Here is a 17,001-nt window from a genome sequence, read left to right on the forward strand (position 1 = left end):
GTTTGGGGTGGAAGGGACCTTAAAGATGGTCTAGTTCCAACCACCCTGCCATGGGCAGGGACACGTTCCACTAGACCAGGTTGCTCAAAGCCCCGTCCAACCTGGCCTTGAACACTTCCAGGGAGGGGGCATCCACAGCACTGGAACAGGTTGTCCAGAGCCTCACCATCCTCACAGTGAAGAATTTCTTCCTTATATCTAATCTAAATCTGCCCTCTTTCAGGTTAAAACTGTTACCCCTCATCCTATTGCTAGCCTCCCTGATAATGAGTCCCTCCCCATCTTTCCTGTAGCCCCCTTTAAGTACTGGAAGGCTGCTATAAGGTCTCCCCGGAGCCTTCTCTTCTCCAGGCTGAACAACCCCAACTCTCTCAGCCTGTCCTTGCAGGCGAGGTTCTCCAGCCCCCTGATCATCTTTGTGGCCTCCTCTGGACCTGCTCTAACAGGTCCATATGTTTACTGTCCTGAAGTCTCCAGAGCTGGACACAGTACTCCAGGTCAAGTAGAGGGGGAGAATCACCTCCCTTGACCCATTGGCCACACTTTTCTTGGTGCAGCCCAGGATACAGTTGGCTTTCTGGACTGCAAGCGCACATTGCTGGGTCACATTGAGCTTCTCGTCAACCAACACCCCCAAGTCCTTCTCCTCAGGGCTGCTCTTCGTCCACTCATCACCTATCCTGTATGTGTGCTCAGGATTGCCCCAACCCATGTGCAGGACCTTGCACTTGGCCTTGTTGAACTTCATGAAGTCAAATAGACTTGTCAAATTGTCTGTTTTAAGTAATACAGAACTAGTATTCTTATGCAGAGCTACAGACTTTGGTATTTTGACTGTCACAAATTGTAATCAATTAGTGTGGGTAACAATTTATTCTCTTTTTTTTTTGAAGTGTTTATTTTTTAATGTATCTGCTACAATTGTGTTGTCATGGTATCTAGTTCTCAACAAGTACCTAAGGTTATCTTGCAACTTCTGGTGGTTATATTCTGTGGGGTTTTGTTACAGAGGAAGAGATCAGTACTTTCTGGAAGTTAAAAAAAATACATACCTACCCAATATTTGTAACTGATGTTTCCCTAGCTAGATTGTCAGCCCATGGTGTGAGTTTTTAAGAATTTGCACATCTTTGGGGATACAACATGTTAATTTTTAAAAAATGACTTTTTTTTTGGTCCTGTACTGGTACAACTTTCAGTTCTTTAGCACTGGTTCAGTGACTTGCCTTGCTGAAATTGAATGGATCTTCCTGTAAGATTTCAGTTGGTTAAAGTGACTTTTACAGTAAGTTTGTGCTTGGCAAAATTATATGTTACCCAGCTTCTGCTGAAGCTGGCCTGCAGGTTCAGTTACTGGATGAGGAGAGAGGGAATAGTCTCTCCTGTGCTGTGCCCAGATGGACCAGAAAAGAGCTACATTTTCCTGGGAAATAAGACTAGGAGTAGAAGATGACATCAGAATACTCTATCTGGTTAATGTCAGATAAACACTCTATTGAATTGACGTTCTATGCCATCTCCGGATGATAGTTCACCAAGAAACTAGCTTTCTGAAAGGAATTTTGAAACATTCATCAAAAGGCAGTGGCTTAATTACTGCGTTGTCAGGGTCAAACAGGGAACTTGTATGGAAAATCATTTATGGGGAAAAGCTACACCTGCAGTCTCCCAGCTCTTTGTTTGGAACACATTCTTGGATAAACTCTTCAAGTAATTTGTTATGTTTACAGCTGTAGATACATATGTTGTGTAACTAAAAGAGTAACTTGAAGAAGTAAATACTTGAGTACAGTATATTAATAATGTCCGCCCAGAGACTATTCATAAAATATTTGTCTACACATGAGAAACATGAAAAATACAATAGTTAATACAGTGTTTATATTGCATTTTGCTGTTGAAGACATACAGATTGAAATCCCAATTACATATTGTAATCCATTAGTAAGACTGCTTTATAGCTAGCTGCTGCATGCTGCTGATAGTGGAAAGGGATGATAAATTATAACAATTATTTGCCAGTTGTATTTTTAAAAACTCAGCCTCTTGGGTTTTGTTGCCTTTAGTAAATGTGAGGAAGACAATTACTTATGGGAAGATCCAATTTGCAAATATATCGGTTCTAGTTCTGAAATTCTTACACGTTCAAAGATTGATTAAAACAAGGTCAGAGGACCCAATGTGAAGTGGCGTAGTTGATAGTTTCTCTGCCGCTCAAGGAGATGTTCGTATGTTCATTAAGAGAGAATTGCTTATAGAAAAGCATCCTTAATAAAGCCACCCAGTAAATATAAGGAAGTTGAAGAATGCAATCATTCAGTAGGTTTTCATTAACCAAAAAAACATTCTAATGTTTTGTTTACACAGTGTTTCCTATTTCACTGCATCAGTTGTTCCTAGACGTCTGGAGGAGATTCATTACATAGTAAGGTGGAAAAAATTGCTCTATTGTCTCTTCCCATGCATTTTTTTTTCTGAATGAGATTGATTTTTTGAGGAAGCCACAGAAACCTCCATGTATGTGTATCTTTTATTATACTAACCCTTAGCTGCTTTTCTAGAAAGATTCCTGCTTACAAAACTGGAACACCCACCTTATTTTAAAAGACAAGTCATAAACTTTATGCATCAGTGACCTCTTAACATCAGTGGCTCACGCTACATGCAGTTGAAATAAACAGTTTCTTCTCCTCCCTTGCAAGAAGGTATATTGTCAGTATCTTGGAAATACATCTTCTGACTTTTACATCAGACTGCTGCATCCTGATTTTGAAGTTTTAAAAACCAACCAACCAAAACCAAACTAAAACTCACCACACGGATTTGTGGAAGTTACACCACAAAATCTTCACATTAAACCACAATTTGAATGAGAATTTTCAGAAACAAACTATGTTTTATGAACTCAGTATCTCATAAAATGCTGTTGAAGACAACTGACGCATTTCCCCTCTCTCATTCTTCTCTTGCAGATAGGTCTGTAATGTGGCTCTTCAAGCTGCATGTTTTGGAAAAACAGGAGTAGTCCCCAAATGTTTTGATTCCACCTACAGTCTTCATTGCTCTGACCTTGTCAAGGCTGATATCCCTACAGTGATTCCTTCTACACCACTTGAGGAGGAGCTCTTTAAGCATGGCATACTGCATTTCCAATTGGGAAAACACCTATTTAAGCATCCTTTTGCAACAATTGAAATCCAGATCCCATCTAAGTGTGTAGTTGAGAGCAGTCATAATTTGACATCTGTAGTGGAGATAAGTGGAGGGACACTTGTTTCCAAGTTCTGAAGTGGGCTTTCTGGTGAGATGAGCAGAGTTGCTTGTTTCCCCCAAGATAGGCTCACAAAACTTCAGGTACTTTGAGGATTTTTAAGATGTAATTTAGGATGAATTGTCATACTTCTAAAAGCCTCTGATTTCCTTGGAAGTTTTGAATAGAATTGTTATTACTCATAACTTGCTTTGCATGAGTAGCTTAGCAACAAATGGCCATTTGACATTATTTCCACTTTCTTATCTAGATATGATACTGTTTGTAGGAAGTGGCTGAAGTGTAACTTTTTTTACTTATATTGCTCTAATACTTGAAAGACTTGTTGCAGATTATAAATTTTATAATAAATTCCTAAAGTGATGGACATTAGACTGAACATCTAAAATCAAGGCTACTTTATATTAACAAGTGAAAATGTTTTTTTGAAGGTAGTGATGCTCATGGTCTGCCTGTTTGCATTAGGTAGCATCACAACCTTATGTGGCTGTTAAAATGGATCTGCTGACAGTGTGGTTTTCTCCTGTAATTAATCTTTATTGCTAATGATGTGATCAAACAGGCACATTCCAGCAAGTGTTCTGCATTCCTGTGTGAGCTGGTGATTATAAGGTATATTGCAAAGCAGCTTCTGTGACTTATAAAACAAGCCAGAGAAATAAAGTACTTCAAATCTTAAGAGGAATGCTTCCAGCACAGTTCTTGCATAGGATTCTGTAGAAACTTGTGCTGGAAGAGCCTGCTGGAGACGTGGTGCAGACTCTGCCCTCGGGGGCTTTCCAGACCTGACTGGATACAGCCCTGAGCAGCGTGGCCTGGACTAGACTTCCTGAGGTTGCTTCACACCCAAATTATCCTTTGATTCTATGAATGTGTGTGTAAACTTACTTTTTCATGGTAACAATTCCTGTTAATCTATAGTTCAGTTTCATGCAGATTGTTGCTGAAGAGCATAACCCACCCATCACATTCTGAAGATCACATACCTCCTCTGTTTATCATAATTTTTCACATGTGTATTCTCTTAACTTGTTGTTTTGCAGTAAGGACAACAGCAGCAGTAGCTGTTTTTTTCCTTGAAGCATACAGCCATTGGAGTGTTGCAGCCATATGTGTGGTTTTGTAAATAAATAACAAGCAACTTTGCCTACAGTATTGGATTACTGGACAAGATTTTAAAATTTAGATACTTAAGTATCGAGCAGTTTTTGCCATACCATCCCTTTGTTTATGGTATGGCAGCTAGTCTACTTAGGAAAAGTTATATTGTTTAAAAAGGAGGAATTCTTGTGATTTAGACTTGTAGGGATATTCAGTGGCTGTGTCTGGCTTGTCTACTCTTTTTTAATACCTGCAAATCAGATTAAGACCATGTATCATGTTTGATGGTTTTAGAGGTAGAAATAGTTACTAGAAGGTGGAGAAGTATTCTTTAGGGAAATTAAAAAAAATTAATTCACAATTCAAGTAATTTTTTCTCTTTGCTGAAAGTAATAGAACATAGGTACTGTTTATGTATACTGATGAAAGGTCATTACAAAAGGAAATCCTAATAGACCAGAACTGGATGATTAGAGTTTACAGGTGAAAGCCTGCAGAGACAGTAATAATCAAATAATATAGCTGGAAAGCAATGTGTTAGTTTATATGAAATTATACTCATCTGTTACAAATAAGGGGGGGAAAAGCATTATCAGTGACGTCACCAGACTCAGCTGAACAGTTTTCCTTTGATAAAACAGTGAAGGATAAATCATGTGCACCTTTAATGTGTAGGTGAAAGCAAAGATAATCATTAGTGGGAAGCCATGTCAATTAGCTGCAGCAGGGAAAGGCTGCCTGTATTCACTCATGTGGCTGTGCTGAGCCCATAGTTGGTGCTAGGGAAAGGGGTGGTGCTGTCACCCACAGCCTCTCCGGCAAGCTGTGGACAACTCTGCTCAGTGTAACACCTTGAGGAGGTCATCTAGCTCCTTAAACTAGTGCTTTTTCACTGTTTCTTCTTCTGGATAAGTTCTTTACCACCTTGAGTTGATTCAGCTTGCCAAGAGGAGTGAGATGAACATCAAGGCTGACACAAGGGGAAGGGCAAAGTATGTAGCTGGGGTTGCTCAGATACTTATAAACAGTGTTTGTTAAAAAGGAAAATGTAATTTAGTGGGAACTTGGCTCACAGTGGGGACTCTGATTTCCCAACAAGGACAGTCACTTGCTTGCTGGATGGCAACAAGAGTGTCTGTTGGAATGGGCTTTGTGGCAGCGTTATCAGCTGCCACAAAGCAGGTGAGACTCTTGAAACCAGTTCTGCTCAGTTCTTGTAACCCGTCATCCTTCATAAACACTCCACAACGTGCATGACGCATTGCTATTGATTGTCTTCTGTACAGACAAAGCATCTCTTAAATGTCTTAACTATGCAGAAAAGACTCTCCTTGGTCTTAACATTACTGTTTCTGCAGGATTAATTTCTATTAACTATTTACAAACATCTTATCTATGTACCAGTTGATCAATTCTATAGCAGGGTGTGAGAGATGAAAAACCAGGCCTGCGAGAAACACAGACTGAGAAAAGCAGCCTGAGAAAGAGATAAAAGTTGAGGCCCTCTTGTTATAGACTATCTTGCCAAAATGATGCAAGTTAGGACAAATTAGATTTCAATTATTTATTTTAGCAAGCGGCAATAAGCAAAACAGCGCTGGGCGGCCGGGGAGTCCCTGCTCCACCAACGGCGCGCACTCACTTCCCGAGGGTCCGTCTTTTTTATATCCTCCGCCTTCCGTTATCGGGTCTCTCTGAGAGGTGTATCCTGCGTCTGCGCACTTTGCAGCTAGGGGGTCGCTCCATCCGGGTCTTCCTCACGTCACCAGCTTCTCGTATTTCCTACTTTCCTGAGAGTGGCTCACAAAGTCTTTGTTTATATCTTACAGAATATAGACACTACCCCCTTTTTTTTTTTCTTCTTCTCCCCTTTGTCTTTCTCCCCTTTGTCCTTCTTCCCTTTCTCCCTCTTTTCAGTCTTTTGCCTAGTAGAAGTCTTTGTTTCAGCATTTCAACTTAGATAAGCACTTACAGTCAGTTAGTCGTTACACAGTGTAATAGTTAAGATTAAGCTTAGGTCAACATAGTTTATGGAATAACATGTCACGAGCTCCCAGTATCTTCAGTGGAATTTGATGAACAAACCGTTTACTGTCTATCACAATCCCCCCTTTTTCTTTTTATTATTTTGTTCATCAAATCGTTGCAATTCTTGTTGACTTAACAGGAGAGTTTTTTTCAATTTAAAGTCATCATTTAATTGATTGTTTTTGGCTTTAATGAGTATTGGACGGGTGACAGATATTAGATATGTTACCCGTTGCATCATTTTCCAAGTTATGACATATAATATTATTGACAAAGTCAAACTGATTAAGATTAATATCAAGAGAACCACAATGGGGTGACACAACTTGTTCAAGATGCCTGTAGCAGTAGGTGACTATCCAAAAAGGGTGTCTCACCAGTTATGTTCTGTATTCTTTTTTGCTCTTTCCAAGACTCGGTGTATTTCTTCCACATTGTGATGAACAGTTATTAGAGTTTTCTGTCTGTTTTCTCTAACTTTCTCTAAAATTCTAACTAAGTCTTTGTGTTGAAGTAACTGCTTAACCAAAGTGAGATTCATTCCAATGGGTGTAGGTTGTAGATTATGTATTAATGTATAATTGGATTGCAGGAGTTGGTAAGACGTGACCGGGGTTAAATAGGAAAAGTCACATCCGATTACCTTTGTGAAGTTGTAAACACAGAGATTTGAATAATTTTTTGTCTCTATTATGATCTTGTCTACGGTTAAGAATTCACAAACCGTCCTCAAACATACACAACTTTCGCCAATATATATAAGTACTGTTTTAGGATTTTCATTGGGATGGACCTCAAAGTGACAAATATTTTGTTCGGTATCTAAACAAATATCTTGTGTCTCAATTGCATTGCCTTCACAAATGAATCTTTGTTGTTCCCGTACAATGCAGGACTCTAGATTGACAGTTTGCCATTTTTCGTTTACCTTTCGGGTCCATACTCTATGCTCAGAAGGATAGAGTATGGTTCCGTTGTGATTCAGCCCTAATGCAATGATAGGATAAATTTGGTATATGGTGGCATTGTAAATAGTGAGTATAAAGGTAGTAGCTGTGTTTGTGATGGGGTCATAGGTAAAGTTTACCAGGTTCCACCAGGATTGGAGTTTCTTTTCAAAATTAGTAGCACTGTCCCAAATTATTCTCCGAATTTCAGTAGGAAGAATACCTTCTTCACCTTCTCTTATAATTGAGGTAGCTATCGACTGCATCCATATTTGAGCCTGGATGCAGCTGAGAGCTAAAGAGAGGTTATTTTGGAGCACACTGAGTGCATCTGTAATCAATTCATGATCTTTTATATTTACCTTTTCCCCTTTTGGTAATATATTCGACAACAGCCACTGGTTAGCCCTCAAAGCCAATAAGGAAGATCGCAAAGGCCTTTGTATATTAGTTAAATCACTAATTGAGGTAGTCAATTTGTTCATTATCATCTCCGAATCAATATTATTTAAAACTCCCAATCCTGTTCCCAAAGCACCGGTTAAGTCTCTCTGCGTTCTTTTTGTGTGAGGAGTTTGTTTTTGCAGCCAGGTTGTCCATCCCTCGTAAGAAGTCTTTAGGAAAGGTGAACATGCTGGCTGAATATTTGAAACATTATTTTGCATTAACAATTCAACTTGTTTGAGAGACCACGCCGGGTTAAACAGCATTTGTTGTTTACCTGTATTTCTAATTGCATATGGTCCAATTTTAAAAATTCTTGGGCTAAGCACGACTGTTGGTTGTGTTGGAGCAGTATGAGTAGTCTGAGTAGTCTCTTTGGGAGCGTGGGTTGTGGTTGTTGTAGTTTCCTCCTGTATATTCAATGGAAATCGGAAAGATATAGCTTGATCTCCTGACCTGGTCCCTTCCAAACAAACTATGGACACTGGTTGGGTTGCAGTAAATGCATACCAACAGGTTTCCGACTCACAACGGGTTTGAGCTATTTTAGATTCCGTTTTGTCTCTGATAACGATTTGAGTAAAAGGGGGCTGACGGACGGTTTGAATTAAAGGGTGTCGACTTATTATCACATTTACATTGAATACTCTGCAGCCTATTTGTATCTCATCTTCTTTTTTAGCTGTCCAGGTATGGGATGAATTCTCCCATTTATATGTTTGGAGTGTTAGGTTATTGCTTAGTATGGTAGTTGCTAACTCTGTCCCATACAAATCTGCATCCATACTTCCTGTATGTTCATAATAAGCATCTGTCCAAGGCCATATAATTTGATTAGTTAGGGTATGTTCAAAAGGTTGGTGGGATTGGTTAGTCATTCTAGCCCATCCTGGTAGTGTATTCATTGTAGCTAATACACCTAGCCAGACTATCCAATAGCTCCAATAGAAGGCTGACGGGATTCTATAGATTTGCACATTTTTTCTTAATCTCTTTTGTATCGGGGTGTCTGACACTCTCGTCTGGTCCTTCTCCCTCAGAGGTCCTTTTTTCTTCAGAGTAGGGTAGTAAGGTTTTCCCCACTTTGATACGTCTCTGCCTCCTCTGCCTACTCTGTTGCTTAGAGCAGCAGGGTGTTCCATCTTCTCGGCAGCAGCCGTATTCTTCAGGGGTACGTTTGCCTCTACTCCGGGACACATAGGTCTCCCAGTTTTTATCTTTGACCTCGGGTTCACGACAGGGGACCCAGGGGATGTGCTTTCTACAGATCACCCTTAGGATCTGAGAGTGCTATTGAGTAGGCCAATTAGAGTGAGTGCACTCTCTTTCAGGATTTATCCCTTTAGTAAATATTTTCTACCAAGTTTTAGAATCTCCAGTTTTAGGGCCTGATTAGTTAATATCCGTTCTTGTTAATAACACTGATTACAACTAGACCGAAGATTTATTTCATGTGTATTATGAATCCCCCAGCCTTCTTTACATACATTATACTTTACACTTTATGTATATAAAAGGAAAACAAATATAAGTTTCAATTGGACAAAAATATCAGGGTCTCACTCATCGAGTCTTTCGTAGGTTCTTATCTCACAATGTGTAGAGAGTTCTTTCAGGTTCTCCGAAGGGTGACTCGTAGATCCCCAGGAGGGCTGGTCACTTTCTAGGCCGGATCCTGTATAGGTCCCTTTACTCGGCTTGCGTGTGTCCACCCTTTCTCAGCAGTCCGAACAGCAGTTTCTGTAGTGATAAGAGCAACATAGGGTCCTTCCCAACGGGGGGTCAAAGAAGATTCTTTCCATGATTTGATTAGTACTTTATCTCCTGGTTGGATTTGATGCATGGCCACATCCAATGGAGGCCTTTGTACTACCATCCCCCGAGCCTGTAGTTGTTTTCTCCTTGCCATTAGCTGTATCAGGTAGGACTTTATCTTTAATTCTTCAAGTTGGGGGTGATCCGGTGGCATTTCTAAATCATAAGGTATCCCATATAGCATTTCAAAGGGAGAAATGTCTACATCAGTTCGGGGCTGAGTTCTGATATTTAACAAGGTTAAAGGGAGACACTTTACCCATGACATTTTAGTTTCTAACATTAGTTTGGTAAGTTGTTTTTTTATTTCTCCGTTCATACGTTCAACTTTCCCTGAGCTCTGCGGGTGCCACGGAGTATGGTATTGCCACTGTGTACCCAGGGCAGCCAAAGTCTCTTTGGCTACTCTGGATACAAAGTGTGGTCCTCTATCTGAGTCTATTGCTTCTATTGTTCCATACCGAGGTATAATTTCTTCAAGTAATATCCTTGTTACTGTGTGAGCTGTGGCTCGGGCTGTGGGAAAGGTTTCTACGAATTGAGTTAAATGATCTATAATTACTAATAGGTATTTATACCTCCCCACCTTTGGTAATTCAGTAAAGTCTATTTGTATTCTTGCAAAAGGTCTATGAGTCAATTCTCGCCCCCCATATACTCGTTTTCTTATTTGATGTTTATTTACTTTTTGACAAACGAGACATTCTCCTATCACTCGTTTGGCTATATCATATATCCCAATGCACATGTATTTAGTTGCAAATTGATCCACTAATGCCTGAGTTCCCCAATGAGTGTTTTTATGGAATTGCTGCATTATCTTGGTAGCTATGGGTTTTGGGAGAACTTCTCGGCCGTCCGGGAGTTCCCATTTTCCATTAGCTTTCTGTTTAATCCCCATTTGATTTAATTTTGCTTGTTCTTGAACAGTAAAACTTAAAAGTTCATAGGATTTTCCATGGAAAAAGCACCACTTAAACCCTGGTCTTTCACATACACATTCTATACCGTCTACTCCGTATTCTTTCTAGCAACCATAACAGGGGAGGTAATTATCTCCACAATTAATACACCGCTTTCTGTCCTCTATCGGATCATCCAAGTCCAGTGCTGATAGCGCTGCTCTCTTTGCCTCTTGATCAGCAAGGTTATTCCCCCGTACTAAAGGATTTAGCCCCCTCTGGTGTCTTTTTACGTGTACTACCGCAATTTCGCTGGGTCCTCGTATAGTTTGTAAAATTTGTGATATTAACTCCTGATGTACTAGGTCCTTCCCCCGAGAATTGATTAAACCTCTTTCTTCCCATATTTTCCCAAAGGTATGTACTACTCCGAAGGTATATCTAGAATCGGTGTATATAGTTCCCACTTTTCCATTTAGTAATTGTAAAGTCTTTAATACTGCATATAATTCACATGTCTGTGCTGACCAGCTGGGACTCAAGGGTCCTGATTCTATCACCTTAAAAGTTTTTCCATCAATTATGGCATACCCTGATTTTCTTTTCCCTTCTACCACTCGAGAGGATCCATCTACAAATAATTTTTCTCCTTTCCCTAATTCCTCCTCTTCCAAATCTGGTCTTATCTTAGTCTGCTCCTCGATGTTACGGAGGCAATCATGAAAAAGATCTTGACTAGGTTCTCCATACAAAAATTGGGCTGGATTTTGTAACGATGTTGTTTCAAGGGTCAGGTGGGGGGACGTAATGAGGATTGCCTCATATTTTACTAGTCTAGCATCGGTTATTCATTTTTCTGCTTTTTGCTGTAACACACCTCTAATATTATGGGGTGATAGTACCCTTAATTCACTACCAAAAGTTATTTTATGCGCTTCCTCAACTAACAAAGCAGCTGCCACCACAACTTGTAGGCACGTAGGCCATCCCCGACTTACGGGGTCCAGTAATTTTGAGATATATGCTACTGGTTTCTTTTTTCCTGCCCATTCCTGGGCTAATACTCCAAATGCAGTTCCTTCCTCTGTGTTGACAAATAAGAAAAATGGTCTTTTTAGGTCGGGCAAGCTCAGAACAGGAGCATTTACTAATTCAGTTTTTAGTTCTTTTAACCGTTGATCATCTTCCTGAGTCCATTTTAATAATCCATTTTTAGTTATTTTGGTGTATAAAAACTTTACCTTTCCACTATACCCTTCGATCCACTGCTTACAATATCCAAATAGCCCTAATAGCTGCCGGACTTGTTTTTTAGTTTTTGGACTTGGTAGGGAAAGTATCCCTTTCACCCTTTCTGGATCCAATTTTTTAGTTCCTTGACTTAATCGATGCTCTAGGTATTTAACTTCCTTTTCAACAAATTGCAATTTGGATTTTGACACTTTCAGTCCCTTTAAGCTCAGGAAATTTAACAACTTGATGCTTTCTTCCCGAACCCTTTCCTCATCCTCCCCTGCTATTAAAAGATCATCTACATACTGGATTAGGGTAAGGGTATCTCCTATCTGGTAATCCTGCAAAATTTGTTCTAAAGCTTGCCCAAACAGGTTTGGGGATTCAGTGAAACCTTGGGGTAGGACTGTCCACCGGAGTTGAGTTTTCCTGTGGGTGTCTGGGTCCTCCCACTCAAAAGCAAAATAGTTTCTACACTTCTCTTTTAAGGGACATGCCCAGAAAGCGTCCTTCAAGTCTATTACACTGTACCACCGGTCGTTCGGGCCTAATTGACTTAAGAGAGTGTGTGGGTTAGTTACTACAGGGAATCTAGTTACAGTCCTTTTGTTAATTTCCCTTAGGTCATGGACTAATCTATACCCACCATCTGCCTTCTTGACAGGTAAAATGGGAGTATTAAAAGGGGACATGCAGGGTTCCAATAATCCCTGCTTTATTAATCTCTGAATTTCTGGTTTTAATCCTTGCCTTCCCTCCAGAGGTATGGGATATTGTTTAATCCTCACTGGTACTTCAGGATCCCGGATGGTTACCATAAAAGGTTCAACATTCAATTTTCCCACCGTATCCGGAGTGTACCACACTTCAGGGTTGATTTTAGTCTCATCTTCAACCCGTAGGGGGCATAGTTTGATTTCAAGTTTGTGTTCTGTTACTTCCAAACTAATTCCTAATTCAATCATTAGATCTCTCCCCAGTAGGTTATAATCTGCCTCAGGTACTAACAATAAGGATCCCACCCCCACTTTAGAATCTGTTTCAAGGAGTACATCTTTAATTACCGGTACTCCGAATGGTTCTCCTTTTGCCCCAACTACTTGTACTTTTTCTGATGAAATCTTACATCCTTGGGGCAATGATTGAACAGTAGATCTCTCCGCTCCTGAATCTACTAAAAATTCTACCTCCTGTTGCTGAGGACCTACTTTTAACTTTATCAAGGGCTCAGTTCGTTCTCGGGTCCCCAGCAAATAGAGCCCCTGACACCCCTAATCTTCTTTAAACATTCTCTCATCCATCATTCTCCTTCTGCAGCTCTTCTTTGTGTGACCTTTTCTTCCGCAATAAAAGTAGACAATACTCCCTTTTTCTCTCTCTCTCTCCGGTTCCTTTGATCTATAGTCTGTTCTTTGACCTTCTTGTTTTCTCCCAGCACTGTTCACTCTCTGTCCTTCCCTTATCGCAGCTACCATCATTCTGGTATGTTTCTTTTGAGTCTCGTCCTCCCTTCGGACATAGACTTTCTGTGCTTCTCTCAGTAATTCATCCAACCCCCGATCCTGCCAATCTTCTATTTTTTCTAGCTTCTTTCTAATATCTATTCATGCTTTTGCCACAAATTGTGTCTTTAACAATGCCTGTCCCACTGGGGTATTAGGGTCTAGTCTTGAGTAAAGCTGAAGATTTTTCCTCAGTCTCTCTAACCACTCAGTAGGAGTTTCATCCTTTTTCTGATGTTCACTAAAGGCTTTATTTATATTTTGTCCTCTAGGGACTGATTCTCTTATACCCTGGATTACAATCGTCCTCAGGTCTTGCATATGACCTCTATCGATTTCATTTTGATTATTCCAATTAGGTCGATTTAGAGGCCATTTTACATCTGCTGCCGGACCTTGCTGATGCTGTTGATCCCAAATTCTCATTCCTGCTCTCCTGATCATATCCCTTTCTTCAACAGTGAATAGTATAGCCATTATGGCTTGTATTTCATCCCAGGTATAGATGTTTGGTCCTAAAAACTGATCCACCCGCTCCGCCATACCTAAGGGATCCTCCAATAGATTCCCCATCTCTTTTTTAAATTCTCGGACGTCCCCTGAATTAAGAGGGACAGTCACATATCCCATGCTAGGCTGGGGTCCTCCCATCGCAACCTCCCTTAGGGGGTACAAGCCACTATCACCCCACCCCATTCTAGTTTGACTACGGGTTATTCGTCTCGGTTCTTTCGGGGATTCAGGTGGGGAGTCTGAATTCTCTGGGTCCTCCGGCGCAGTCGGAGGAGGTGAAGGCGCCGGAGGTGGGGGTGGAGGTATGTAAGGAGGAGGAGAGGTGGGAGGTTCGTCCTCATCACGTACCTTCTTTTTCTTAACTTTTTCTTTTAGAGGATATAGATTTATTCGGGTATCTGATGCTATCCATACTTGTGCATATTCACTCTCCTCTAAATTAAAGGGTTCCCTTGAGTTGACATAAATGTTTAGGGCTTGGCAGACCCATTCTTCAAAGGACCCAAAAACAGGCCAATAGAGATGATCGCCTCTGATTTGTTTCCCTCCCCAAACTTCCATACAATAATAAATCATTTTTGCTTTGTCCTTACCCCGCCTAGAGGGGTAATCTTCCCAATGGTTTAACATCAAGCCTAAAGGGCTATCTGGTGGTATTTGGGGGTACCTCACCTCGGGTCCCAAATCACCCATGGGATCAGAAGGCTTGCTTTTCTTCTGTCCCATCTTCCGGAGCGCCTTCACACACTCACACAATTCGCTTCCCCCTTTTCGTGACCCAGTCCCTCGCGGGATATGGGAATTGCACTACCGAGGGGTCCGCACTCGCTTCGCCCTGCTGGGCGTCTCACACACCACGCTCCGGGAAACCCAACCCCAACCGAACGGTAACCGGCCTATACTCACGCAACCCTGCGTCTTCGTCCGGGGCTTCGTGCACAAAGATTACGGGGTTACCGGTATTTTTTTTGCTTGTTGCCGAGTTTTGGAGTTCGTCGGTAGAGGGCGTGATGTGATAGCACTCAGCCGGGGCCGCTGAACTCAGCGGGGCGCGCCTCCCCGTATGGGGCTTCCCACCAGATTGCCTCTATCCGAGTCACGGCACCAATTTTGTTATAGACTATCTTGCCAAAATGATGCAAGTTAGGACAAATTAGATTTCAATTATTTATTTTAGCAAGCGGCAATAAGCAAAACAGCGCTGGGCGGCCGGGGAGTCCCTGCTCCACCAACGGCGCGCACTCACTTCCCGAGGGTCCGTCTTTTTTATATCCTCCGCCTTCCGTTATCGGGTCTCTCTGAGAGGTGTATCCTGCGTCTGCGCACTTTGCAGCTAGGGGGTCGCTCCATCCGGGTCTTCCTCACGTCACCAGCTTCTCGTATTTCCTACTTTCCTGAGAGTGGCTCACAAAGTCTTTGTTTATATCTTACAGAATATAGACACTACCCCCTTTTTTTTTTTCTTCTTCTCCCCTTTGTCTTTCTCCCCTTTGTCCTTCTTCCCTTTCTCCCTCTTTTCAGTCTTTTGCCTAGTAGAAGTCTTTGTTTCAGCATTTCAACTTAGATAAGCACTTACAGTCAGTTAGTCGTTACACAGTGTAATAGTTAAGATTAAGCTTAGGTCAACATAGTTTATGGAATAACATGTCACGAGCTCCCAGTATCTTCAGTGGAATTTGATGAACAAACCGTTTACTGTCTATCACACCTCTGAGCTAAGGAATGCCTCAAACACTTGCAAGACGAAACTATAGTCACGGGGTGGATGGTGTAGAGGTCAAAGCTGCCTGAATAACACAGGATGCAGCTGGAGGAGGGAGCCCTGTGGAGACAGGACAGTTCTGCTCTGGTGCACCTGGACAAATTTCAAGGGCCATCTGTCCGGTGAATGACATTTGCTTCATTATCCACGAAATGCATAGTAAAGTTAACACCCACCAATATGCTAATGAAGACTAACATAATCATGCTAATTACATCATCCCATGAAACACCTTACCCCTCCCCGTACATGGGATACATAGGTATGTGGGTTGACCTAGGGGATGGACCTGAGGAAAGTGGGTATAAATTGAGGGGGAGGAAAGAAGGGGGAGGAAAGAAGGGGGAGGGTGGGCCCGGAGAGTGCAGTGAAGTGAAGAAGACAGATGCCTCCTGGAACCCTCACTGGCGGGATCGATGCAGGAACCCAGACCGGTGATCTCTATTCCCCTATTCCCTCTATCTCCCTCCTTTTTCCCCTTTTTCCTTCACTACCATTAAGGAATGCAAGGCATACTGTAGTGCTTGCCACAACTCGTTATATACTTAGCCAATTATCGTATGTCCAATTAGACATTGTGGGAAGTTAATAAATGTCTGGACTTTGAGACTTGTCTCACTGTTGTCCTCTCCGTTGGGGATTTGTGAATCTGAGTCACTTGTCTCCCTCATCTGAGTGGGATGTGACACAGGGACCACCCCTGATGTTAATCAACACGTTTAAGCACACAAACTGGATGAGATACAGTGGGAGCTGCCTGGAGAAATTTCAAGAACTGTCCCTAATTCCCATCCACTGAGCTCCTGTAACAATGAATCAATTAATTGTGACAGGTCACTTACAGAGATTCAAGAGCACTGGGTGTGATAACCTGCTATACCACAACTGTAATTTAAAAGTTAATTTAATTTTCATGCTTAGAACTGATGTGCTGTGGCTCTTGCCACTCCCTGGTCAGGCAGAACCTGTCGTTCTGGCAGCAGCCAAGTTTTAGGCAAGATGGTCCCATCGCCAAGCTCATTTGAGGCCTTTCCCAGCCCAACGATCCATGGTCAAAGTCAGATTGGTTCATCATGAGCCCAGGAAGAGTGGAATTCCAAAGAGTAAGGACAGGAAAACTAGCAGCAGGCAGGCAAATGCAATGCATGTTCTGCTATTCAGTTGTGCTCTAATTGATGGCACTTTTGTGTGTGTGTGCGACATGTTCTGCAGTTAGATGAATATCAGCATGTGTTTTATACATAAAACAATTATCTCTGCTCATATAAGCACTAACTTGTAGCTTTTTTTTTTTTTCTTTGTAGGATGATGTTGAAAGTACCATGACTATTTTTGTCAAGTTGAGATGTTTTCCCATTCTTTCATCCATACACATTGTTACATGTTTAAAAGTTATGGGGCGTGGGGGGAAATGACAGAAAAAAAAAAATAAAAAAAATTTAAACACCTTACAGTTCAGTTTTGGCTGTCTATTTTAAGAATT

This window comes from Strix uralensis, chromosome 3 (assembly GCF_047716275.1).
Source record: "Strix uralensis isolate ZFMK-TIS-50842 chromosome 3, bStrUra1, whole genome shotgun sequence".
Taxonomy (NCBI): domain Eukaryota; kingdom Metazoa; phylum Chordata; class Aves; order Strigiformes; family Strigidae; genus Strix; species Strix uralensis.